The 24,469-nt window shown below is 58.0% G+C and overlaps 1 protein-coding gene across 29 annotated transcripts in view; it reads right to left on the bottom strand.

Annotated features, from left to right (window-relative positions):
- SCEL (sciellin) overlaps nucleotides 1-24,469 on the bottom strand; it is a 500,729-nt gene that overhangs the window by 63,591 nt on the left and 412,669 nt on the right. The gene's annotated exons all lie outside the window — the stretch shown is intronic.

Raw genomic sequence — 24,469 nt, forward strand, 5'->3', positions numbered from 1 at the left:
TGAGCAGTAGCCAGGAGACGAGCAGCCAGGGGAATATAAGGGCAAATGAGAGGGTGAGGAGAAGCCGGGAGAGGAGCAGCCAGGGGAGAATAAGGGCAAATGAGAGGGTGAGGAGAAGCCGGGGAGGAGCAGCCAGGGGAGAATAAGGGCAAATGAGAGGGTGTGCAGAAGCCGGGAGAGGAGCAGCCAGGGGAGAATAAGGGCAAATGAGAGGGTGAGCAGTAGCCAGGAGACGAGCAGCCAGGGGAATATAAGGGCAAATGAGAGGGTGAGGAGAAGCCGGGAGAGGAGCAGCCAGGGGAGAATAAGGGCAAATGAGAGGGTGAGGAGAAGCCGGGGAGGAGCAGCCAGGGGAGAATAAGGGCAAATGAGAGGGTGAGGAGAAGCCGGGAGAGGAGCAGCCAGGGGAGAATAAGGGCAAATGAGAGGGTGAGCAGAAGCCGGGAGAGGAGCAGCCAGGAACGAATAAGGGCAAATGAGAGGGTGAGAAGAAGCCGGGAGAGGAGCAGCCAGGGGAGAATAAGGGCAAATGAGAGGGTGAGGAGAAGCCGGGAGAGGAGCTGCCAGAGGAGAATAAGGGCAAATGAGAGGGTGAGGAGAAGCCGGGAGAGGAGCAGCCAGGGGAGAATAAGGGCAAATGAGAGGGTGAGGAGAAGCCGGGAGACGAGCAGGCAGGGGAATATAAGGGCAAATGAGAGGGTGAGGAGAAGCCGGGAGACGAGCGGCCAGGGGAATATAAGTGCAAATGAGAGGGTGAGGAGAAGCCGGGAGAGGAGCTGCCAGAGGAGAATAAGGGCAAATGAGAGGGTGAGGAGAAGCCGGGAGAGGAGCAGCCAGGGAGAATAAGGGCAAATGAGAGGGTGAGGAGAAGCCGGGAGAGGAGCAGCCAGGGGAGAATAAGGGCAAATGAGAGGGTGAGGAGAAGCCGGGAGAGGAGCAGCCAGGGGAGAATAAGGGCAAATGAGAGGGTGAGCAGTAGCCAGGAGACGAGCAGCCAGGGGAATATAAGGGCAAATGAGAGGGTGAGGAGAAGCCGGGAGAGGAGCAGCCAGGGGAGAATAAGGGCAAATGAGAGGGTGAGGAGAAGCCGGGGAGGAGCAGCCAGGGGAGAATAAGGGCAAATGAGAGGGTGAGGAGAAGCCGGGAGAGGAGCAGCCAGGGGAGAATAAGGGCAAATGAGAGGGTGAGCAGAAGCCGGGAGAGGAGCAGCCAGGGGAGAATAAGGGCAAATGAGAGGGTGAGCAGTAGCCAGGAGACGAGCAGCCAGGGGAATATAAGGGCAAATGAGAGGGTGAGGAGAAGCCGGGAGAGGAGCAGCCAGGGGAGAATAAGGGCAAATGAGAGGGTGAGGAGAAGCCGGGGAGGAGCAGCCAGGGGAGAATAAGGGCAAATGAGAGGGTGAGGAGAAGCCGGGAGAGGAGCAGCCAGGGGAGAATAAGGGCAAATGAGAGGGTGAGCAGAAGCCGGGAGAGGAGCAGCCAGGAACGAATAAGGGCAAATGAGAGGGTGAGAAGAAGCCGGGAGAGGAGCAGCCAGGGGAGAATAAGGGCAAATGAGAGGGTGAGGAGAAGCCGGGAGAGGAGCTGCCAGAGGAGAATAAGGGCAAATGAGAGGGTGAGGAGAAGCCGGGAGAGGAGCAGCCAGGGGAGAATAAGGGCAAATGAGAGGGTGAGGAGAAGCCGGGAGACGAGCAGGCAGGGGAATATAAGGGCAAATGAGAGGGTGAGGAGAAGCCGGGAGACGAGCGGCCAGGGGAATATAAGTGCAAATGAGAGGGTGAGGAGAAGCCGGGAGAGGAGCTGCCAGAGGAGAATAAGGGCAAATGAGAGGGTGAGGAGAAGCCGGGAGAGGAGCAGCCAGGGAGAATAAGGGCAAATGAGAGGGTGAGGAGAAGCCGGGAGAGGAGCAGCCAGGGGAGAATAAGGGCAAATGAGAGGGTGAGGAGAAGCCGGGAGAGGAGCAGCCAGGGGAGAATAAGGGCAAATGAGAGGGTGAGCAGTAGCCAGGAGACGAGCAGCCAGGGGAATATAAGGGCAAATGAGAGGGTGAGGAGAAGCCGGGAGAGGAGCAGCCAGGGGAGAATAAGGGCAAATGAGAGGGTGAGGAGAAGCCGGGGAGGAGCAGCCAGGGGAGAATAAGGGCAAATGAGAGGGTGAGGAGAAGCCGGGAGAGGAGCAGCCAGGGGAGAATAAGGGCAAATGAGAGGGTGAGGAGAAGACGGGAGAGGAGCAGCCAGGGGAGAATAAGGGCAAACGAGAGGGTGAGGAGAAGCCGGGAGAGGAGCAGCCAGGGGAGAATAAGTGCAGCTGAGAGGGTGAGGAGAATCCGGGAGAGGAGCAGCCAGGGGAGAATAAGGGCAACTGAGAGGGTGAGGAGAAGCCGGGAGAGGAGCAGCCAGGGAAGAATAAGGGCAAATGAGATATGAGGAGAAGCCGGGAGAGGAGTAGCCAGGGGAGAATAAGGGCAAATGACAGGGTGAGGAGAAGCCGGGAGAGGAGCAGCAAGGGAAGAATAAGGGCAAATGAGAGGGTGAGGAGAAGCCGGGAGAGGAGCAGCCAGGGGAGAATAAGTGCAACTGAGAGTGTGAGCAGAAGCCCGGAGAGGAGCAGCCAGGAACGAATAAGGGCAAATGAGAGGGTGAGAAGAAGCCGGGAGAGGAGCAGCCAGGGGAGAATAAGGGCAAATGAGAGGGTGAGGAGAAGCCAGGGGAGGAGCTGCCAGAGGAGAATAAGGGCAAATGAGAGGGTGAGGAGAAGCCGGGAGAGGAGCAGCCAGGGGAGAATAAGGGCAAATGAGAGGGTGAGGAGAAGCCGGGAGACGAGCAGGCAGGGGAATATAAGGGCAAATGAGAGGGTGAGGAGAAGCCGGAGAGGAGCAGCCAAGGGAGAATAAGGGCAAATGAGAGGGTGAGGAGAAGCCGGGAGACGAGCAGCCAGGGGAATATAAGTGCAACTGAGAGGGTGAGGAGAAGCCGGGAGAGGAGCTGCCAGAGGAGAATAAGGGCAAATGAGAGGGTGAGGAGAAGCCGTGAGAGGAGCATCCAGGGAGAATGAGGGCAAATGAGAGGGTGAGGAGAAGCCGGGAGAGGAGCAGCCAGGGGAGAATAAGGGCAAATGAGAGGGTGAGGAGAAGCCGGGAGAGGAGCAGCCAGGGGAGAATAAGGGCAAATGAGAGGGTGAGCAGTAGCCAGGAGACGAGCAGCCAGGGGAATATAAGGGAAAATGAGAGGGTGAGGAGAAGCCGGGAGAGGAGCAGCCAGGGGAGAATAAGGGCAAATGAGAGGGTGAGGAGAAGCCGGGGGAGGAGCAGCCAGGAGAGAATAAGTGCAGCTGAGAGGGTGAGGAGAATCCGGGAGAGGAGCAGCCAGGGGAGAATAAGGGCAAATGAGAGGGTGAGGATAGGCCGGGAGAGGAGCAGCCAGGGGAGAATAAGGGCAAATGAGAGGGTGAGGATAAGCCAGGAGAGGAGCAGCCAGGGGAGAATAAGGGCAAATGAAAGGGTGAGGAGAAGCCGGGAGAGGAGCAGCCACGGGCGAATAAGGGCAAATGAGAGGGTGAGGAGAAGCAGGAGACGAGCAGCCAGGGGAGAATAAGGGCAAATGAGAGGGTGAGGAGAAGCCGGGAGAGGAGCAGCCAGGAGAGAATAAGGGCAAATGAGAGGGTGAGGATAAGCCGGGAGAGGAGCAGCCAGGGGAGAATAAGGGCAAATGAGAGGGTGAGGATAAGCGGGGAGAGGAGCAGCCAGGGGAGAATAAGGGCAAATGAGAGGGTGAGGATAAGCCGGGAGAGGAGCAGCCAGGGGAGAATAAGGGCAAATGAGAGGGTGAGGATAAGCCGGGAGACGAGCAGCCAGGGGAGAATAAGGGCAAATGAGAGGGTGAGGAGAAACTGGGAGAGGAGCAGCCAGGGGAGAATAAGGGCAAATTAGATGGTGAGAATCCGGGAGAGGAGCAGCCAGGTGCGAAAAATGCCAAATGAGAGGGTGAGGAGAAGCCGGGAGAGGAGCAGCCACGGAAGAATAAGGGCAAATGAGAGGGTGAGCAGAAGCCAGGAGAGGAGCAGCCAGGCAAGAATAAGGGCAAATGAGAGGGTGAGGAGAAGCCGGGAGAGGAGCAGCCAGGGGAGAATAAGGGCAAATGAGAGGGTGAGGAGAAGCCGGGAGAGGAGCAGCCAGGGGAGAATAAGGGCAACTGAGAGGGTGAGGAGAAGCCGGGAGAGGAGCAGCCAGGGGAGAATAAGGGCAAATGAGAGGGTGAGGAGAAGCCGGGAGACGAGCAGCCAGGGGAATATAAGGGCAAATGAGAGGGTGAGGAGAAGCCGGGAGAGGAGCAGCCAGGGGCGAATAAGTGCAACTGAGAGGGTGAGGAGAAGCCGGGAGAGGACCAGCCAGGGGAGAATAAGGGCAAATGAGAGGGTGAGGAGAAGCCGGGAGAGGAGCAGCCAGGTGCGAAAAATGCCAAATGAGAGGGTGAGGAGAAGCCGGGAGAGGAGCAGCCACGGAAGAATAAGGGCAAATGAGAGGGTGAGCAGAAGCCAGGAGAGGAGCAGCCAGGCGAGAATAAGGGCAAATGAGAGGGTGAGGAGAAGCCGGGAGAGGAGCAGCCAGGGGAGAATAAGGGCAAATGAGAGGGTGAGGAGAAGCCGGGAGAGGAGCAGCCAGGGGAGAATAAGGGCAACTGAGAGGGTGAGGAGAAGCCGGGAGAGGAGCAGCCAGGGGAGAATAAGGGCAAATGAGAGGGTGAGGAGAAGCCGGGAGACGAGCAGCCAGGGGAATATAAGGGCAAATGAGAGGGTGAGGAGAAGCCGGGAGAGGAGCAGCCAGGGGCGAATAAGTGCAACTGAGAGGGTGAGGAGAAGCCGGGAGAGGACCAGCCAGGGGAGAATAAGGGCAAATGAGAGGGTGAGGAGAAGCCGGGAGAGGAGCAGCCAGGGGAATATAAGTGCAACTGAGAGGGTGAGTAGAAGCCGGGAGAAGAGCTGCCAGAGGAGAATAAGGGCAAATGAGAGGGTGAGGAGAAGCCGGGAGAGGAGCAGCCAGGGAGAATAAGGGCAAATGAGAGGGTGAGGAGAAGCCGGGAGAGGAGCAGCCAGGGGATAATAAGGGCAAATGAGAGGGTGAGGAGAAGCCGGGAGAGGAGCAGCCAGGGGAGAATAAGGGCAAATGAGAGGGTGAGCAGTAGCCAGGAGAAGAGCAGCCAGGGGAATATACGGGCAAATGAGGGTGAGGAGAAGCCGGGAGAGGAGCAGCCAGGGGAGAATAAGGGCAAATGAGAGGGTGAGGCGAAGCCAGGAGAGGAGCAGCCAGGGGAGAATAAGGGCAAATTAGAGGGTGAGGAGAAGCCGGGAGAGGAGCAGCCAGGGGAGAATAAGGGCAAATGAGAGGGTGAGGAGAAGCCGGGAGAGGAGCAGCCAGGGGAGAATAAGGGCAAACGAGAGGGTGAGGAGAAGCCGGGAGAGGAGCAGCCAGGGGAGAATAATTGCAACTGAGAGGGTGAGGAGAAGCCGAGAGAGGTGCAGCCAGGGGAGAATAAGGGCAACTGAGAGGGTGAGGAGAAGCCGGGAGAGGAGCAGCCAGGGAAGAATAAGGGCAAATGAGAGGGTGAGGAGAAGCCGGAAGAGGAGTAGCCAGGGGAGAATAAGGGCAAAGGACAGGGTGAGAAGCCGGGAGAGGAGCAGCAAGGGAAGAATAAGGACAAATGAGAGGGTGAGGAGAAGCCGGGAGAGGAGCAGCCAGGGGAGAATAAGGGCAAATGAGAGGGTGAGGAGAAGCTGGGAGATGAGCAGCCAGGGGAATATAAGGGCAAATGAGAGGGTGAGGAGAAGCTGGGAGAGGAGCAGCCAAGGGCGAATAAGGGCAAATGAGAGGGTGAGGAGAAGGCGGGAGAGGAGCAGCCAGGGGAGAATAAGGGCAAATGACAGGGTGAGAAGAAGCCGGGAGAGGAGCAGCCAGGGGAGAATAAGGGCAAATGAGAGGGTGAGGAGAAGCCGGGAGAGGAGCTGCCAGAGGAGAAAAAGGGCAAATGAGAGGGCGAGGAGAAGCTGGGAGAGGAGCAGCCAGGAGACAATAAGGGCAAATGAGAGGGTGAGGAGAAGCCGGGAGATGAGCAGCCAGGGGAATATAAGGGCAAATGAGAGGGTGAGGATAGGCCGGGAGAGGAGCAGCTAGGGGAGAATAAGGGCAAATGAGAGGGTGAGTAGAAGCCGGGAGAGGAGCAGCCAGGGGAGAATAAGGGTAAATGAGAGGGTGAGGAGAAGCCGGGAGAGGAGCAGCCAGGGGAGAATAAGGGCAACTGAGAGGGTGAGGAGAAGCCGGGAGAGGAGCAGCCAGGGGAGAATAAGGGCAAATGAGAGGGTGAGGAGAAGCCGTGAGACGAGCAGCCAGGGGAATATAAGGGCAAATGAGAGGGTGAGGAGAAGCCGGGAGAGGAGCAGCCAGGGGCGAATAAGTGCAACTGAGAGGGTGAGGAGAAGCCGGGAGAGGACCAGCCAGGGGAGAATAAGGGCAAATGAGAGGGTGAGGAGAAGCCGGGAGAGGAGCAGCCAGGGGAGAATAAGGGCAAATGAGAGGGTGAGGAGTAGCCGGGAGAGGAGCTGCCAGAGGAGAATAAGGGCAAATGAGAGGGTGAGGAGAAGCCGGGAGACGAGCAGCCGGGGAATATAAGTGCAACTGAGAGGGTGAGTAGAAGCCGGGAGAGGAGCTGCCAGAGGAGAATAAGGGCAAATGAGAGGGTGAGGAGAAGCCGGGAGAGGAGCAGCCAGGGAGAATAAGGGCAAATGAGAGGGTGAGGAGAAGCCGGGAGAGGAGCAGCCAGGGGATAATAAGGGCAAATGAGAGGGTGAGGAGAAGCCGGGAGAGGAGCAGCCAGGGGAGAATAAGGGCAAATGAGAGGGTGAGCAGTAGCCAGGAGAAGAGCAGCCAGGGGAATATACGGGCAAATGAGGGTGAGGGGAAGCCGGGAGAGGAGCAGCCAGGGGAGAATGAGGGCAAATGAGAGGGTGAGGAGAAGCCAGGAGAGGAGCAGCCAGGGGAGAATAAGGGCAAATTAGAGGGTGAGGAGAAGCCGGGAGAGGAGCAGCCAGGGGAGAATAAGGGCAAATGAGAGGGTGAGGAGAAGCCGGGAGAGGAGCAGCCAGGGGAGAATAAGGGCAACTGAGAGGGTGAGGAGAAGCCGGGAGAGGAGCAGCCAGGGGAGAATAAGGGCAAATGAGAGGGTGAGGAGAAGCCGGGAGACGAGCAGCCAGGGGAATATAAGGGCAAATGAGAGGGTGAGGAGAAGCCGGGAGAGGAGCAGCCAGGGGCGAATAAGTGCAACTGAGAGGGTGAGGAGAAGCCGGGAGAGGACCAGCCAGGGGAGAATAAGGGCAAATGAGAGGGTGAGGAGAAGCCGGGAGAGGAGCAGCCAGGTGCGAAAAATGCCAAATGAGAGGGTGAGGAGAAGCCGGGAGAGGAGCAGCCACGGAAGAATAAGGGCAAATGAGAGGGTGAGCAGAAGCCAGGAGAGGAGCAGCCAGGCGAGAATAAGGGCAAATGAGAGGGTGAGGAGAAGCCGGGAGAGGAGCAGCCAGGGGAGAATAAGGGCAAATGAGAGGGTGAGGAGAAGCCGGGAGAGGAGCAGCCAGGGGAGAATAAGGGCAACTGAGAGGGTGAGGAGAAGCCGGGAGAGGAGCAGCCAGGGGAGAATAAGGGCAAATGAGAGGGTGAGGAGAAGCCGGGAGACGAGCAGCCAGGGGAATATAAGGGCAAATGAGAGGGTGAGGAGAAGCCGGGAGAGGAGCAGCCAGGGGCGAATAAGTGCAACTGAGAGGGTGAGGAGAAGCCGGGAGAGGACCAGCCAGGGGAGAATAAGGGCAAATGAGAGGGTGAGGAGAAGCCGGGAGAGGAGCAGCCAGGGGAATATAAGTGCAACTGAGAGGGTGAGTAGAAGCTGGGAGAAGAGCTGCCAGAGGAGAATAAGGGCAAATGAGAGGGTGAGGAGAAGCCGGGAGAGGAGCAGCCAGGGAGAATAAGGGCAAATGAGAGGGTGAGGAGAAGCCGGGAGAGGAGCAGCCAGGGGATAATAAGGGCAAATGAGAGGGTGAGGAGAAGCCGGGAGAGGAGCAGCCAGGGGAGAATAAGGGCAAATGAGAGGGTGAGCAGTAGCCAGGAGAAGAGCAGCCAGGGGAATATACGGGCAAATGAGGGTGAGGAGAAGCCGGGAGAGGAGCAGCCAGGGGAGAATAAGGGCAAATGAGAGGGTGAGGCGAAGCCAGGAGAGGAGCAGCCAGGGGAGAATAAGGGCAAATTAGAGGGTGAGGAGAAGCCGGGAGAGGAGCAGCCAGGGGAGAATAAGGGCAAATGAGAGGGTGAGGAGAAGCCGGGAGAGGAGCAGCCAGGGGAGAATAAGGGCAAACGAGAGGGTGAGGAGAAGCCGGGAGACGAGCAGCCGGGGAATATAAGTGCAACTGAGAGGGTGAGTAGAAGCCGGGAGAGGAGCTGCCAGAGGAGAATAAGGGCAAATGAGAGGGTGAGGAGAAGCCGGAAGAGGAGTAGCCAGGGGAGAATAAGGGCAAAGGACAGGGTGAGAAGCCGGGAGAGGAGCAGCAAGGGAAGAATAAGGACAAATGAGAGGGTGAGGAGAAGCCGGGAGAGGAGCAGCCAGGGGAGAATAAGGGCAAATGAGAGGGTGAGGAGAAGCTGGGAGATGAGCAGCCAGGGGAATATAAGGGCAAATGAGAGGGTGAGGAGAAGCTGGGAGAGGAGCAGCCAAGGGCGAATAAGGGCAAATGAGAGGGTGAGGAGAAGGCGGGAGAGGAGCAGCCAGGGGAGAATAAGGGCAAATGACAGGGTGAGAAGAAGCCGGGAGAGGAGCAGCCAGGGGAGAATAAGGGCAAATGAGAGGGTGAGGAGAAGCCGGGAGAGGAGCTGCCAGAGGAGAATAAGGGCAAATGAGAGGGCGAGGAGAAGCTGGGAGAGGAGCAGCCAGGAGACAATAAGGGCAAATGAGAGGGTGAGGAGAAGCCGGGAGATGAGCAGCCAGGGGAATATAAGGGCAAATGAGAGGGTGAGGATAGGCCGGGAGAGGAGCAGCTAGGGGAGAATAAGGGCAAATGAGAGGGTGAGTAGAAGCCGGGAGAGGAGCAGCCAGGGGAGAATAAGGGCAAATGAGAGGGTGAGGAGAAGCCGGGAGAGGAGCAGCCAGGGGAGAATAAGGGCAACTGAGAGGGTGAGGAGAAGCCGGGAGAGGAGCAGCCAGGGGAGAATAAGGGCAAATGAGAGGGTGAGGAGAAGCCGTGAGACGAGCAGCCAGGGGAATATAAGGGCAAATGAGAGGGTGAGGAGAAGCCGGGAGAGGAGCAGCCAGGGGCGAATAAGTGCAACTGAGAGGGTGAGGAGAAGCCGGGAGAGGACCAGCCAGGGGAGAATAAGGGCAAATGAGAGGGTGAGGAGAAGCCGGGAGAGGAGCAGCCAGGGGAGAATAAGGGCAAATGAGAGGGTGAGGAGTAGCCGGGAGAGGAGCTGCCAGAGGAGAATAAGGGCAAATGAGAGGGTGAGGAGAAGCCGGGAGACGAGCAGCCGGGGAATATAAGTGCAACTGAGAGGGTGAGTAGAAGCCGGGAGAGGAGCTGCCAGAGGAGAATAAGGGCAAATGAGAGGGTGAGGAGAAGCCGGGAGAGGAGCAGCCAGGGAGAATAAGGGCAAATGAGAGGGTGAGGAGAAGCCGGGAGAGGAGCAGCCAGGGGATAATAAGGGCAAATGAGAGGGTGAGGAGAAGCCGGGAGAGGAGCAGCCAGGGGAGAATAAGGGCAAATGAGAGGGTGAGCAGTAGCCAGGAGAAGAGCAGCCAGGGGAATATACGGGCAAATGAGGGTGAGGGGAAGCCGGGAGAGGAGCAGCCAGGGGAGAATGAGGGCAAATGAGAGGGTGAGGAGAAGCCAGGAGAGGAGCAGCCAGGGGAGAATAAGGGCAAATTAGAGGGTGAGGAGAAGCCGGGAGAGGAGCAGCCAGGGGAGAATAAGGGCAAATGAGAGGGTGAGGAGAAGCCGGGAGAGGAGCAGCCAGGGGAGAATAAGGGCAAACGAGAGGGTGAGGAGAAGCCGGGAGAGGAGCAGCCAGGGGAGAATAATTGCAACTGAGAGGGTGAGGAGAAGCCGAGAGAGGAGCAGCCAGGGGAGAATAAGGGCAACTGAGAGGGTGAGGAGAAGCCGGGAGAGGAGCAGCCAGGGAAGAATAAGGGCAAATGAGAGGGTGAGGAGAAGCCGGAAGAGGAGTAGCCAGGGGAGAATAAGGGCAAAGGACAGGGTGAGAAGCCGGGAGAGGAGCAGCAAGGGAAGAATAAGGACAAATGAGAGGGTGAGGAGAAGCCGGGAGAGGAGCAGCCAGGGGAGAATAAGGGCAAATGAGAGGGTGAGGAGAAGCCGGGAGACGAGCAGCCAGGGGAATATAAGGGCAAATGAGAGGGTGAGGAGAAGCTGGGAGAGGAGCAGCCAAGGGCGAATAAGGGCAAATGAGAGGGTGAGGAGAAGGCGGGAGAGGAGCAGCCAGGGGAGAATAAGGGCAAATGACAGGGTGAGAAGAAGCCGGGAGAGGAGCAGCCAGGGGAGAATAAGGGCAAATGAGAGGGTGAGGAGAAGCCGGGAGAGGAGCTGCCAGAGGAGAATAAGGGCAAATGAGAGGGCGAGGAGAAGCTGGGAGAGGAGCAGCCAGGAGACAATAAGGGCAAATGAGAGGGTGAGGAGAAGCCGGGAGATGAGCAGCCAGGGGAATATAAGGGCAAATGAGAGGGTGAGGATAGGCCGGGAGAGGAGCAGCCAGGGGAGAATAAGGGCAAATGAGAGGGTGAGGAGAAGCCGGGAGAGGAGCAGCCAGCGGAGAATAAGGGAAAATGAGAGGGTGAGGAGAAGCCGGGAGACGAGCAGCCAGGGGAATATAAGGGCAAATGAGAGGGTGAGGAGAAGCCGGGAGAGGAGCAGCCAGGGGAGAATAAGGGCAAATGAGAGGGTGAGGAGAAGCCGGGAGAGTAGCAGCCAGGGGAGAATAAGTGCAACTGAGAGTGTGAGCAGAAGCCGGGAGAGGAGCAGCCAGGAACGAATAAGTGCAAATGAGAGGGTGAGGAGAAGCCGGGAGAGGAGCAGCCAGGGGAGAATAAGGGCAAATGACAGGGTGAGGAGAAGCCAGGAGAGGAGCAGCCAGGGGAGAATAAGGGCAAATGAGAGGGTGAGGAGAAGCCAGGAGAGGAGCAGCCAGGGGAGAATAAGGGCAAATGAGAGGGTGAGGAGAAGCCGGGAGAGGAGCAGCCAGGGGAGAATAAGGGCAAATGAGAGGGTGAGGATAGGCCGGGAGAGGAGCAGCCAGGGGAGAATAAGGGCAAATGAGAGGGTGAGGATAAGCCAGGAGAGGAGCAGCCAGGGGAGAATAAGGGCAAATGAGAGTGTGAGGAGAAGCCGGGAGAGGAGCAGCCAGGGGCGAATAAGGGCAAATGAGAGGGTGAGGAGAAGCCAGGAGACGAGCAGCCAGGGGAGAATAAGGGCAAATGAGAGGGTGAGGAGAAGCCGGGAGAGGAGCAGCCAGGGAACAATAAGGGCAAATGACAGGGTGAGGATAAGTGGGGAGAGGAGCAGCCGGGGAGAATAAGGGCAAATGAGAGGGTGAGGATAAGCCGGGAGAGGAGCAGCCAGGGGAGAATAAGGGCAAATGAGAGGGTGAGGATAAGCCGGGAGATGAGCAGCCAGGGGAGAATAAGGGCAAATGAGAGGGTGAGGAGAAACCGGGAGAGGAGCAGCCAGGGGAGAATAAGGGCAAATTAGAGGGTGAGAATCCGGGAGAGGAGCAGCCAGCTGCGAAACATGGCAAATGAGACGGTGAGGAGAAGCCAGGAGAGGAGCAGCCACAGGAGAATAAGGGCAAATGAGAGGGTGAGCAGAAGCCAGGAGAGGAGAAGCCAGGCGAGAATAAGGGCAAATGAGAGGGTGAGGAGAAGCCGGGAGAGGAGCAGCCAGGGGAGAATAAGGGCAAATGAGAGGGTGAGGAGAAGCCGGGAGAGGAGCAGCCAGGGGAGAATAAGGGCAACTGAGAGGGTGAGGAGAAGCCGGGAGAGGAGCAGCCAGGGGAGAATAAGGGCAAATGAGAGGGTGAGGAGAAGCCGGGAGACGAGCAGCCAGGGGAATATAAGGTCAAATCAGAGGGTGAGGAGAAGCCGGGAGAGGAGCAGCCAGGGGCGAATAAGTGCAACTGAGAGGGTGAGGAGAAGCCGGGAGACGACCAGCCAGGGGAGAATAAGGGCAAATGAGAGGGTGAGGAGAAGCCGGGAGAGGAGCAGCCAGGGGAGAATAAGGGCAAATGAGAGGGTGAGGAGTAGCCGGGAGAGGAGCTGCCAGAGGAGAATAAGGGCAAATGAGAGGGCGAGGAGAAGCCGGGAGAGGAGCAGCCAGGGGAGAATAAGGGCAAATGAGAGGGTGAGGAGAAGCCGGGAGACGAGCAGCCAGGGGAATATAAGGGCCAATGAGAGGGTGAGGAGAAGCCGGAGAGGAGCAGCCAGGGGAGAATAAGGGCAAATGAGAGGGTGAGGAGAAGCCGGGAGACGAGCAGCCAGGGGAATATAAGTGCAACTGAGAGGGTGAGGAGAAGCCGGGAGAGGAGCTGCCAGAGGAGAATAAGGGCAAATGAGAGGGTGAGGAGAAGCCGGGAGAGGAGCAGCCAGGGAGAATAAGGGCACATGAGAGGGTGAGGAGAAGCCGGGAGAGGAGCAGCCAGGAGAGAATAAGGGCAAATGAGAGGGTGAGGAGAAGCCGGGAGAGGAGCAGCCAGGGGAGAATAAGGGCAAATGAGAGGGTGAGCAGTAGCCGGGAGACGAGCAGCCAGGGGAATATACGGGCAAATGAGAGGGTGAGGAGAAGCCGGGAGAGGAGCAGCCAGGGGAGAATAAGGGCAAATGAGAGGGTGAGGAGAAGCCAGGAGAGGAGCAGCTAGGGGAAAATAAGGGCAAATTAGAGGGTGAGGAGAAGCCAGGAGAGGAGCAGCCAGGGGAGAATAAGGGCAAATGAGAGGGTGAGGAGAAGCCGGGAGAGGAGCAACCAGGGGAGAATAAGGGCAAACGAGAGGGTGAGGAGAAGCCGGAAGAGGAGTAGCCAGGGGAGAATAAGGGCAAAGGACAGGGTGAGGAGAAGCCGGGAGAGGAGCAGCCACGGGAGAATAAGGGCAAATGAGAGGGTGAGCAGAAGCCGGGAGAGGAGCAGCCAGGGAAGAATAAGGGCAAATGAGAGGGTGAGGAGAAGCCGGAAGAGGAGTAGCCAGGGGAGAATAAGGGCAAAGGACAGGGTGAGGAGAAGCCGGGAGAGGAGCAGCCAGGGGAGAATAAGGGCAAATGAGAGGGTGAGCAGAAGCCGGGAGAGGAGCAGCCAGGGGAGAAAAAGGGCAAATGACAGGGGGAGGAGAAGCCGGGAGAGGAGCAGCCAGGGGCGAATAAGTGCAAATGAGAGGGTGAGGTGAAGCCGGGAGAGAGCAGCCAGGGGAGAATAAGGGCAAATGAGAGGGTGAGCAAAAGCCGGGAGAGGAGCAGCCAGGGGAGAATAAGGGCAAATGAAAGGGTGACGAGAAGCCGGGAAAGGAGCAGCCAGGGGAGAATAAGGGCAAATGAGAGGGTGAGGAGAAGCCGGGAGAGGAGCAGCCAGGGGAGAATAAGGGCAAATGAGAGGGTGAGGAGAAGCCGGGAGAGGAGCAGCCAGGGGAGAATAATGGCAAATGAGAGGGTGAGGATAGGCCGGGAGAGGAGCAGCCAGGGGAGAATACGGGCAAATGAGAGGGTGAGGAGAAGCCGGGAGAGGAGCTGCCAGAGGAGAATAAGGGCAAATGAGAGGGTGAGGAGAAGCCGGGAGAGGAGCAGCCAGGGGAGAATAAGGGCAACTGAGAGGGTGAGGAGAAGCCGGGAGAGGAGCAGCCAGGGGAGAATAAGGGCAAATGAGAGGGTGAGGAGAAGCCGGGAGAGGAGCAGCCAGGGGAGAATAAGGGCAAATGAAAGGGTGAGGAGAAGCAGGGAAAGGAGCAGCCAGGGGAGAATAAGGGCAAATGAGAGGGTGAGGAGAAACCGGGAGAGGAGCAGCCAAGAGACAATAAGGGCAAATGAGAGGGTGAGGAGAAGCCGGGAGACGAGCAGCCAGGGGAGAATAAGGGCAAATTAGAGGGTGAGGATAAGCCGGGAGAGGAGCAGCCAGGGGAGAATAAGGGCAAATGAGAGGGTGAGGATAAGCCGGTAGACGAGCAGCCAGGGGAGAATAAGGGCAAATGAGAGGGTGAGGAGAAGCTGGGAGAGGAGCAGCCAGGGGAGAAAAAGGGCAAATTAGAGGGTGAGAATCCGGGAGAGGAGCAGCCAGGTGCGGAAAATGGCAAATGAGAGGGTGAGGAGAAGCCGGGAGAGGAGCAGCCACGGGAGAATAAGGGCAAATGAGAGGGTGAGCAGAAGCTGGGAGAGGAGCAGCCAGGGGAGAATAAGTGCAAATGAGAGGGTGAGGAGAAGCCGGGAGAGGAGCAGCCAGGGGAGAATAAGTGCAAATGAGAGGGTGAGGAGAAGCCGGGAGAGGAGCAGCCAGGGGAGAATAAGGGCAAATGAGAGGGTGAGGAGAAGCCGGGAGAGGAGCAGCCAGGGGAGAATAAGGGTAAATGAGAGGGTGAGGAGAAGCCGGGAGAGGAGCAGCCAGGGGAGAATAAGGGAAAATGAGAGGGTGAGGAGAAGCCGGGAGAGGAGCAGCCAGGGGAGAATAAGGGCAAATGAGAGGGTGAGGAGAAGCCGGGAGAGGAGCAGCCAGGGGAGAATAAGGGCAACTGAGAGGGTGAGGAGAAGCCAGGAGAGGAGCAGCCAGGGGAGAATAAGGGTAAATGAGAGGGTGAGGAGAAGCCGGGAGACGAGCAGCCAGGGGAATATAAGGGCAAATGAGAGGGTGAGGAGAAGCCGGGAGAGGAGCAGCCAGGGGCGAATAAGTGCAACTGAGAGGGTGGGGAGAAGCCGGGAGAGGACCAGCCAGGGGAGAATAAGGGCAAATGAGAGGGTGAGGAGAAGCCGGGAGAGGAGCAGCCGGGGGAGAATAAGGGCAAATGAGAGGGTGAGGAGAAGCCGGGAGAGGAGCTGCCAGAGGAGAATAAGGGCAAATGAGAGGGCGAGGAGAAGCTGGGAGAGGAGCAGCCAGGAGACAAAAAGGGCAAATGAGAGGGTGAGGAGAAGCCGGGAGACGAGCAGCCAGGGGAATATAAGGGCAAATGAGAGGGTGAGGATAAGCCGGTAGAGGAGCAGCCAGGGGAGAATAAGGGCAAATGAGAGGGTGAGGAGAAGCCGGGAGACGAGCAGCCAGGGGAATATAAGTGCAACTGAGAGGGTGAGGAGAAGCCGGGAGAGGAGCTGCCAGAGGAGAATAAGGGCAAATGAGAGGGTGAGGAGAAGCCGGGAGAGGATCAGCCAGGGAGAATAAGGGCAAATGAGAGGGTGAGGAGAAGAAGGGAGAGGAGCAGCCAGGGGAGAATAAGGGCAAATGAGAGGATGAGGAGAAGCCGGGAGAGGAGCAGCCAGGGGCGAATAAGGGCAAATGACAGGGTGAGGAGATGCCGGGAGACGAGCAGCCAGGGGAGAATAAGGGCAAATGGGAGGGTGAGGAGAAGCCGTGAGAGGAGCAGCCAGGGGAGAATAAGGGCAAATGAGAGGGTGAGGATAAGCCGGGAGAGGAGCAGCCAGGGGAAAATAAGGGCAAATGAGAGGGTGAGGATAAGCCGGGAGACGAGGAGCCAGGGGAGAATAAGGGCAAATGAGAGGGTGAGGAGAAGCCGGAAGAGGAGCAGCCAGGGGAGAAAAAGGGCAAATTAGAGGGTAAGAATCCGGGAGAGGAGCAGCCAGGTGTGAAAAATGGCAAATGAGAGGGTGAGGAGAAGCCGGGAGAGGAGCAGCCACGGGCGAATAAGGGCAAATGAGAGGGTGAGGAGAAGCCGGGAGAGGAGCAGCCAGGGGAGAATAAGGGCAAATGAGAGGGTGAGGAGAAGCCGGGAGAGGAGCAGCCAGGGGAGAATAAGGGCAACTGAGAGGGTGAGGAGAAGCCGGGAGAGGAGCAGCCAGGGGAGAATAAGGGCAAATGAGAGGGTGAGGAGAAGCCGGGAGACGAGCAGCCAGGGGAATATAAGGTCAAATCAGAGGGTGAGGAGAAGCCGGGAGAGGAGCAGCCAGGGGCGAATAAGTGCAACTGAGAGGGTGAGGAGAAGCCGGGAGACGACCAGCCAGGGGAGAATAAGGGCAAATGAGAGGGTGAGGAGAAGCCGGGAGAGGAGCAGCCAGGGGAGAATAAGGGCAAATGAGAGGGTGAGGAGTAGCCGGGAGAGGAGCTGCCAGAGGAGAATAAGGGCAAATGAGAGGGCGAGGAGAAGCCGGGAGAGGAGCAGCCAGGGGAGAATAAGGGCAAATGAGAGGGTGAGGAGAAGCCGGGAGACGAGCAGCCAGGGGAATATAAGGGCCAATGAGAGGGTGAGGAGAAGCCGGAGAGGAGCAGCCAGGGGAGAATAAGGGCAAATGAGAGGGTGAGGAGAAGCCGGGAGACGAGCAGCCAGGGGAATATAAGTGCAACTGAGAGGGTGAGGAGAAGCCGGGAGAGGAGCTGCCAGAGGAGAATAAGGGCAAATGAGAGGGTGAGGAGAAGCCGGGAGAGGAGCAGCCAGGGAGAATAAGGGCACATGAGAGGGTGAGGAGAAGCCGGGAGAGGAGCAGCCAGGAGAGAATAAGGGCAAATGAGAGGGTGAGGAGAAGCCGGGAGAGGAGCAGCCAGGGGAGAATAAGGGCAAATGAGAGTGTGAGCAGTAGCCGGGAGACGAGCAGCCAGGGGAATATACGGGCAAATGAGAGGGTGAGGAGAAGCCGGGAGAGGAGCAGCCAGGGGAGAATAAGGGCAAATGAGAGGGTGAGGAGAAGCCAGGAGAGGAGCAGCCAGGGGAAAATAAGGGCAAATTAGAGGGTGAGGAGAAGCCAGGAGAGGAGCAGCCAGGGGAGAATAAGGGCAAATGAGAGGGTGAGGAGAAGCCGGGAGAGGAGCAACCAGGGGAGAATAAGGGCAAACGAGAGGGTGAGGAGAAGCCGGAAGAGGAGTAGCCAGGGGAGAGTAAGGGCAAAGGACAGGGTGAGGAGAAGCCGGGAGAGGAGCAGCCACGGGAGAATAAGGGCAAATGAGAGGGTGAGCAGAAGCCGGGAGAGGAGCAGCCAGGGAAGAATAAGGGCAAATGAGAGGGTGAGGAGAAGCCGGAAGAGGAGTAGCCAGGGGAGAATAAGGGCAAAGGACAGGGTGAGGAAAAGCCGGGAGAGGAGCAGCCAGGGGAGAATAAGGGCAAATGAGAGGGTGAGCAGAAGCCGGGAGAGGAGCAGCCAGGGGAGAAAAAGGGCAAATGACAGGGGGAGGAGAAGCCGGGAGAGGAGCAGCCAGGGGCGAATAAGTGCAAATGAGAGGGTGAGGAGAAGCCGGGAGAGAGCAGCCAGGGGAGAATAAGGGCAAATGAGAGGCTGAGCAAAAGCCGGGAGAGGAGCAGCCAGGGGAGAATAAGGGCAAATGAAAGGGTGACGAGAAGCCGGGAAAGGAGCAGCCAGGGGAGAATAAGGGCAAATGAGAGGGTGAGGAGAAGCCGGGAGAGGAGCAGCCAGGGGAGAATAAGGGCAAATGAGAGGGTGAGGAGAAGCCGGGAGAGGAGCAGCCAGGGGAGAATAATGGCAAATGAGAGGGTGAGGATAGGCCGGGAGAGGAGCAGCCAGGGGAGAATACGGGCAAATGAGAGGGTGAGGAGAAGCCGGGAGAGGAGCTGCCAGAGGAGAATAAGGGCAAATGAGAGGGTGAGGAGAAGCCGGGAGAGGAGCAGCCAGGGGAGAATAAGGGCAACTGAGAGGGTGAGGAGAAGCCGGGAGAGGAGCAGCCAGGGGAGAATAAGGGCAAATGAGAGGGTGAGGAGAAGCCGGGAGAGGAGCAGCCAGGGGAGAATAAGGGCAAATGAAAGGGTGAGGAGAAGCAGGGAAAGGAGCAGCCAGGGGAGAATAAGGGCAAATGAGAGGGTGAGGAGAAACCGGGAGAGGAGCAGCCAGGAGACAATAAGGGCAAATGAGAGGGTGAGGAGAAGCCGGGAGACGAGCAGCCAGGGGAGAATAAGGGCAAATTAGAGGGTGAGGATAAGCCGGGAGAGGAGCAGCCATTGGAGAATAAGGGCAAATGAGAGGGTGAGGATAAGCCGGTAGACGAGCAGCCAGGGGAGAATAAGGGCAAATGAGAGGGTGAGGAGAAGCCGGGAGAGGAGCAGCCAGGGGAGAAAAAGGGCAAATTAGAGGGTGAGAATCCGGGAGAGGAGCAGCCAGGTGCGGAAAATGGCAAATGAGAGGGTGAGGAGAAGCCGGGAGAGGAGCAGCCACGGGAGAATAAGGGCAAATGAGAGGGTGAGCAGAAGCTGGGAGAGGAGCAGCCAGGGGAGAATAAGTGCAAATGAGAGGGTGAGGAGAAGCCGGGAGAGGAGCAGCCAGGGGAGAATAAGTGCAAATGAGAGGGTGAGGAGAAGCCGGGAGAGGAGCAGCCAGGGGAGAATAAGGGCAAATGAGAGGGTGAGGAGAAGCCGGGAGAGGAGCAGCCAGGGGAGAATAAGGGCAAATGAGAGGGTGAGGAGAAGCCGGGAGAGGAGCAGCCAGGGGAGAATAAGGGAAAATGAGAGGGTGAGGAGAAGCCGGGAGAGGAGCAGCCAGGGGAGAATAAGGGCAAATGAGAGGGTGAGGAGAAGCCGGGAGAGGAGCAGCCAGGGGAGAATAAGGGCAACTGAGAGGGTGAGGAGAAGCCGGGAGAGGAGCAGCCAGGGGAGAATAAGGGTAAATGAGAGGGTGAGGAGAAGCCGGGAGACGAGCAGCCAGGGGAATATAAGGGCAAATGAGAGGGTGAGGAGAAGCCGGGAGACGAGCAGCCAGGGGAGAATAAGGGCAAATTAGAGGGTGAGGATAAGCCGGGAGAGGAGCAGCCAGGGGAGAATAAGGGCAAATGAGAGGGTGAGGATAAGCCGGTAGACGAGCAGCCAGGGGAGAATAAGGGCAAATGAGAGGGTGAGGAGAAGCCGGGAGAGGAGCAGCCAGGGGAGAAAAAGGGCAAATTAGAGGGTGAGAATCCGGGAGAGGAGCAGCCAGGTGCGGAAAATGGCAAATGAGAGGGTGAGGAGAAGCCGGGAGAGGAGCAGCCACGGGAGAATAAGGGCAAATGAGAGGGTGAGCAGAAGCTGGGAGAGGAGCAGCCAGGGGAGAATAAGTGCAAATGAGAGGGTGAGGAGAAGCCGGGAGAGGAGCAGCCAGGGGAGAATAAGTGCAAATGAGAGGGTGAGGAGAAGCCGGGAGAGGAGCAGCCAGGGGAGAATAAGGGCAAATGAGAGGGTGAGGAGAAGCCGGGAGAGGAGCAGCCAGGGGAGAATAAGGGCAAATGAGAGGGTGAGGAGAAGCCGGGAGAGGAGCAGCCAGGGGAGAATAAGGGAAAATGAGAGGGTGAGGAGAAGCCGGGAGAGGAGCAGCCAGGGGAGAATAAGGGCAAATGAGAGGGTGAGGAGAAGCCGGGAGAGGAGCAGCCAGGGGAGAATAAGGGCAACTGAGAGGGTGAGGAGAAGCCAGGAGAGGAGCAGCCAGGGGAGAATAAGGGTAAATGAGAGGGTGAGGAGAAGCCGGGAGACGAGCAGCCAGGGGAATATAAGGGCAAATGAGAGGGTGAGGAGAAGCCGGGAGAGGAGCAGCCAGGGGCGAATAAGTGCAACTGAGAGGGTGGGGAGAAGCCGGGAGAGGACCAGCCAGGGGAGAATAAGGGCAAATGAGAGGGTGAGGAGAAGCCGGGAGAGGAGCAGCCGGGGGAGAATAAGGGCAAATGAGAGGGTGAGGAGAAGCCGGGAGAGGAGCTGCCAGAGGAGAATAAGGGCAAATGAGAGGGCGAGGAGAAGCTGGGAGAGGAGCAGCCAGGAGACAAAAAGGGCAAATGAGAGGGTGAGGAGAAGCCGGGAGACGAGCAGCCAGGGGAATATAAGGGCAAATGAGAGGGTGAGGATAAGCCGGTAGAGGAGCAGCCAGGGGAGAATAAGGGCAAATGAGAGGGTGAGGAGAAGCCGGGAGACGAGCAGCCAGGGGAATATAAGTGCAACTGAGAGGGTGAGGAGAAGCCGGGTGAGGAGCTGCCAGAGGAGAATAAGGGCAAATGAGAGGGTGAGGAGAAGCCGGGAGAGGATCAGCCAGGGAGAATAAGGGCAAATGAGAGGGTGAGGAGAAGAAGGGAGAGGAGCAGCCAGGGGAGAATAAGGGCAAATGAGAGGATGAGGAGAAGCCGGGAGAGGAGCAGCCAGGGGCGAATAAGGGCAAATGACAGGGTGAGGAGATGCCGGGAGACGAGCAGCCAGGGGAGAATAAGGGCAAATGGGAGGGTGAGGAGAAGCCGTGAGAGGAGCAGCCAGGGGAGAATAAGGGCAAATGAGAGGGTGAGGATAAGCCGGGAGACGAGCAGCCAGGGGAGAATAAGGGCAAATGAGAGGGTGAGGAGAAGCCGGAAGAGGAGCAGCCAGGGGAGAAAAAGGGCAAATTAGAGGGTAAGAATCCGGGAGAGGAGCAGCCAGGTGTGAAAAATGGCAAATGAGAGGGTGAGGAGAAGCCGGGAGAGGAGCAGCCAGGGGAGAATAAGGGCAAATGAGAGGGTGAGGAGAAGCCGGGAGAGGAGCAGCCAGGGGAGAATAAGGGCAACTGAGAGGGTGAGGAGAAGCCAGGAGAGGAGCAGCCAGGGGAGAATAAGGGTAAATGAGAGGGTGAGGAGAAGCCGGGAGACGAGCAGCCAGGGGAATATAAGGGCAAATGAGAGGGTGAGGAGAAGCCGGGAGAGGAGCAGCCAGGGGCGAATAAGTGCAACTGAGAGGGTGGGGAGAAGCCGGGAGAGGACCAGCCAGGGGAGAATAAGGGCAAATGAGAGGGTGAGGAGAAGCCGGGAGAGGAGCAGCCGGGGGAGAATAAGGGCAAATGAGAGGGTGAGGAGAAGCCGGGAGAGGAGCTGCCAGAGGAGAATAAGGGCAAATGAGAGGGCGAGGAGAAGCTGGGAGAGGAGCAGCCAGGAGACAAAAAGGGCAAATGAGAGGGTGAGGAGAAGCCGGGAGACGAGCAGCCAGGGGAATATAAGGGCAAATGAGAGGGTGAGGATAAGCCGGTAGAGGAGCAGCCAGGGGAGAATAAGGGCAAATGAGAGGGTGAGGAGAAGCCGGGAGACGAGCAGCCAGGGGAATATAAGTGCAACTGAGAGGGTGAGGAGAAGCCGGGTGAGGAGCTGCCAGAGGAGAATAAGGGCAAATGAGAGGGTGAGGAGAAGCCGGGAGAGGATCAGCCAGGGAGAATAAGGGCAAATGAGAGGGTGAGGAGAAGAAGGGAGAGGAGCAGCCAGGGGAGAATAAGGGCAAATGAGAGGATGAGGAGAAGCCGGGAGAGGAGCAGCCAGGGGCGAATAAGGGCAAATGACAGGGTGAGGAGATGCCGGGAGACGAGCAGCCAGGGGAGAATAAGGGCAAATGGGAGGGTGAGGAGAAGCCGTGAGAGGAGCAGCCAGGGGAGAATAAGGGCAAATGAGAGGGTGAGGATAAGCCGGGAGACGAGCAGCCAGGGGAGAATAAGGGCAAATGAGAGGGTGAGGAGAAGCCGGAAGAGGAGCAGCCAGGGGAGAAAAAGGGCAAATTAGAGGGTAAGAATCCGGGAGAGGAGCAGCCAGGTGTGAAAAATGGCAAATGAGAGGGTGAGGAGAAGCCGGGAGAGGAGCAGCCACGGGCGAATAAGGGCAAATGAGAGGGTGAGGAGAAGCCGGGAGAGGAGCAGCCAGGGGAGAATAAGTGCAAATGAGAGGGTAAGGAGAAGCCGGGAGAGGAGCAGCCAGGGGACAATAAGGGCAAATGAGAGGGTGAGCAGAAGCCGGGAGAGGAGCAGCCAGGGGAGAATAAGGGCAAATGAGAGGGTGAGGAGAAGCCGGGAGAGGAGCAGCCAGGGGAGAATAAGGGCAAATGAGAGGGTGAGGAGAAGCCGGGAGAGGAGCAGCCAGGGGAGAATAAGGGCAAATGACAGGGTGAGGAGAAGCCGAGAGACGAGCAGCCAGGTGAGAATAAGGGCAAATGAGAGGGTGAGGAGAAGCCGGGAGAGGAGCAGCCAGGGGAGAATAAGGGCAAATGAGAGGGTGAGGAGAAGCCGGGAGAGGAGCTGCCAGGGGAGAATAAGGGCAAATCAGAGGGTGAGGAGAAGGTGCGAGAGGAGCAGCCAGGGGAGAATAAGGGCAACTGAGAGGGTGAGGAGAAGCCGGGAGAGGAGCAGCCAGGGGAGAATAAGGGCAAATGAGAGGGTGAGGAGAAGCCGGGAGAGGAGCAGCCAGGGGAGAATAAGGGAAAATGAGAGGGTGAGGAGAAGCCGGGAGAGGAGCAGCCAGGGGAGAATAAGGGCAAATGAGAGGGTGAGGAGAAGCCGGGAGAGGAGCAGCCAGGGGAGAATAAGGGCAACTGAGAGGGTGAGGAGAAGCCGGGAGAGGAGCAGCCAGGGGATAATAAGGGCAAATGAGAGGGTGAGGAGAAGCCGGGAGACGAGCAGGCAGGGGAATATAAGGGCAAATGAGAGGGTGAGGAGAAGCCGGGAGAGGAGCAGCCAGGGGCGAATAAGTGCAACTGAGAGGGTGAGGAGAAGCCGGGAGAGGACCAGCCAGGGGAGAATAAGGGCAAATGAGAGGGTGAGGAGAAGCCGGGAGAGGATCAGCCAGGGGAGAATAAGGGCAAATGAGAGGGTGAGGAGAAGCCGGGAGTGGAGCAGCCAGGGGAGAATAAGTGCAACTGAGAGGGTGAGGAGAAGCCGGGAGAGGAACAGCCAGGGGAGAATAAGGGCAAATGAGAGGGTGAGGATAAACCGGGAGAGGAGCAGCCAGGGGAGAATAGGGGCAAATGAGAGGGTGAGGAGAAGCCGGAGAGGAGCAGCCAGGGGAGAATAAGGGCAAATGAGAGGGTGAGGAGAAGCCGGGAGACGAGCAGCCAGGGGAATATAAGTGCAACTGAGAGGGTGAGGAGAAGCCGGGAGAGGAGCTGCCAGAGGAGAATAAGGGCAAATGAGAGGGTGAGGAGAAGCCGGGAGAGGAGCAGCCAGGGAGAATAAGGGCACATGAGAGGGTGAGGAGAAGCCGGGAGAGGAGCAGCCAGGGGAGAATAAGGGCAAATGAGAAGGTGAGGAGAAGCCGGGAGAGGAGCAGCCAGGGGAGAATAAGGGCAAATGAGAGGGTGAGCAGTAGCCGGGAGACGAGCAGCCAGGGGAATATACGGGCAAATGAGAGGGTGAGGAGAAGCCGGGAGAGGAGCAGCCAGGGGAGAATAAGGGCAAACGAGAGGGTGAGGAGAAGCCGGGAGAGGAGCAGCCAGGGGAGAATAATTGCAACTGAGAGGGTGAGGAGAAGCCGAGAGAGGAGCAGCCAGGGGAGAATAAGGGCAACTGAGAGGGTGAGGAGAAGCCGGGAGAGGAGCAGCCAGGGAAGAATAAGGGCAAATGAGAGGGTGAGGAGAAGCCGGAAGAGGAGTAGCCAGGGGAGAATAAGGGCAAAGGACAGGGTGAGAAGCCGGGAGAGGAGCAGCAAGGGAAGAATAAGGACAAATGAGAGGGTGAGGAGAAGCCGGGAGAGGAGCAGCCAGGGGAGAATAAGGGCAATGAGAGGGTGAGGAGAAGCCGGGAGACGAGCAGCCAGGGGAATATAAGGGCAAATGAGAGGGTGAGGAGAAGCTGGGAGAGGAGCAGCCAAGGGCGAATAAGGGCAAATGAGAGGGTGAGGAGAAGGCGGGAGAGGAGCAGCCAGGGGAGAATAAGGGCAAATGACAGGGTGAGAACAAGCCGGGAGAGGAGCAGCCAGGGGAGAATAAGGGCAAATGAGAGGGTGAGGAGAAGCCGGGAGAGGAGCTGCCAGAGGAGAATAAGGGCAAATGAGAGGGCGAGGAGAAGCTGGGAGAGGAGCAGCCAGGAGACAATAAGGGCAAATGAGAGGGTGAGGAGAAGCCGAGAGATGAGCAGCCAGGGGAATATAAGGGCAAATGAGAGGGTGAGGATAGGCCGGGAGAGGAGCAGCCAGGGGAGAATAAGGGCAAATGAGAGGGTGAGGAGAAGCCGGGAGAGGAGCAGCCAGCGGAGAATAAGGGAAAATGAGAGGGTGAGGAGAAGCCGGGAGAGGAGCAGCCAGGGGAATATAAGGGCAAATGAGAGGGTGAGGAGAAGCCGGGAGAGGAGCAGCCAGGGGAGAATAAGGGCAAATGAGAGGGTGAGGAGAAGCCGGGAGAGTAGCAGCCAGGGGAGAATAAGTGCAACTGAGAGTGTGAGCAGAAGCCGGGAGAGGAGCAGCCAGGAACGAATAAGTGCAAATGAGAGGGTGAGGAGAAGCCGGGAGAGGAGCAGCCAGGGGAGAATAAGGGCAAATGACAGGGTGAGGAGAAGCCAGGAGAGGAGCAGCCA

This window comes from Ambystoma mexicanum, chromosome 7q (assembly GCF_040938575.1).
Source record: "Ambystoma mexicanum isolate Mex_15411 chromosome 7q, UKY_AmexF1_1, whole genome shotgun sequence".
NCBI classification, from domain to species: Eukaryota; Metazoa; Chordata; class Amphibia; order Caudata; family Ambystomatidae; genus Ambystoma; species Ambystoma mexicanum.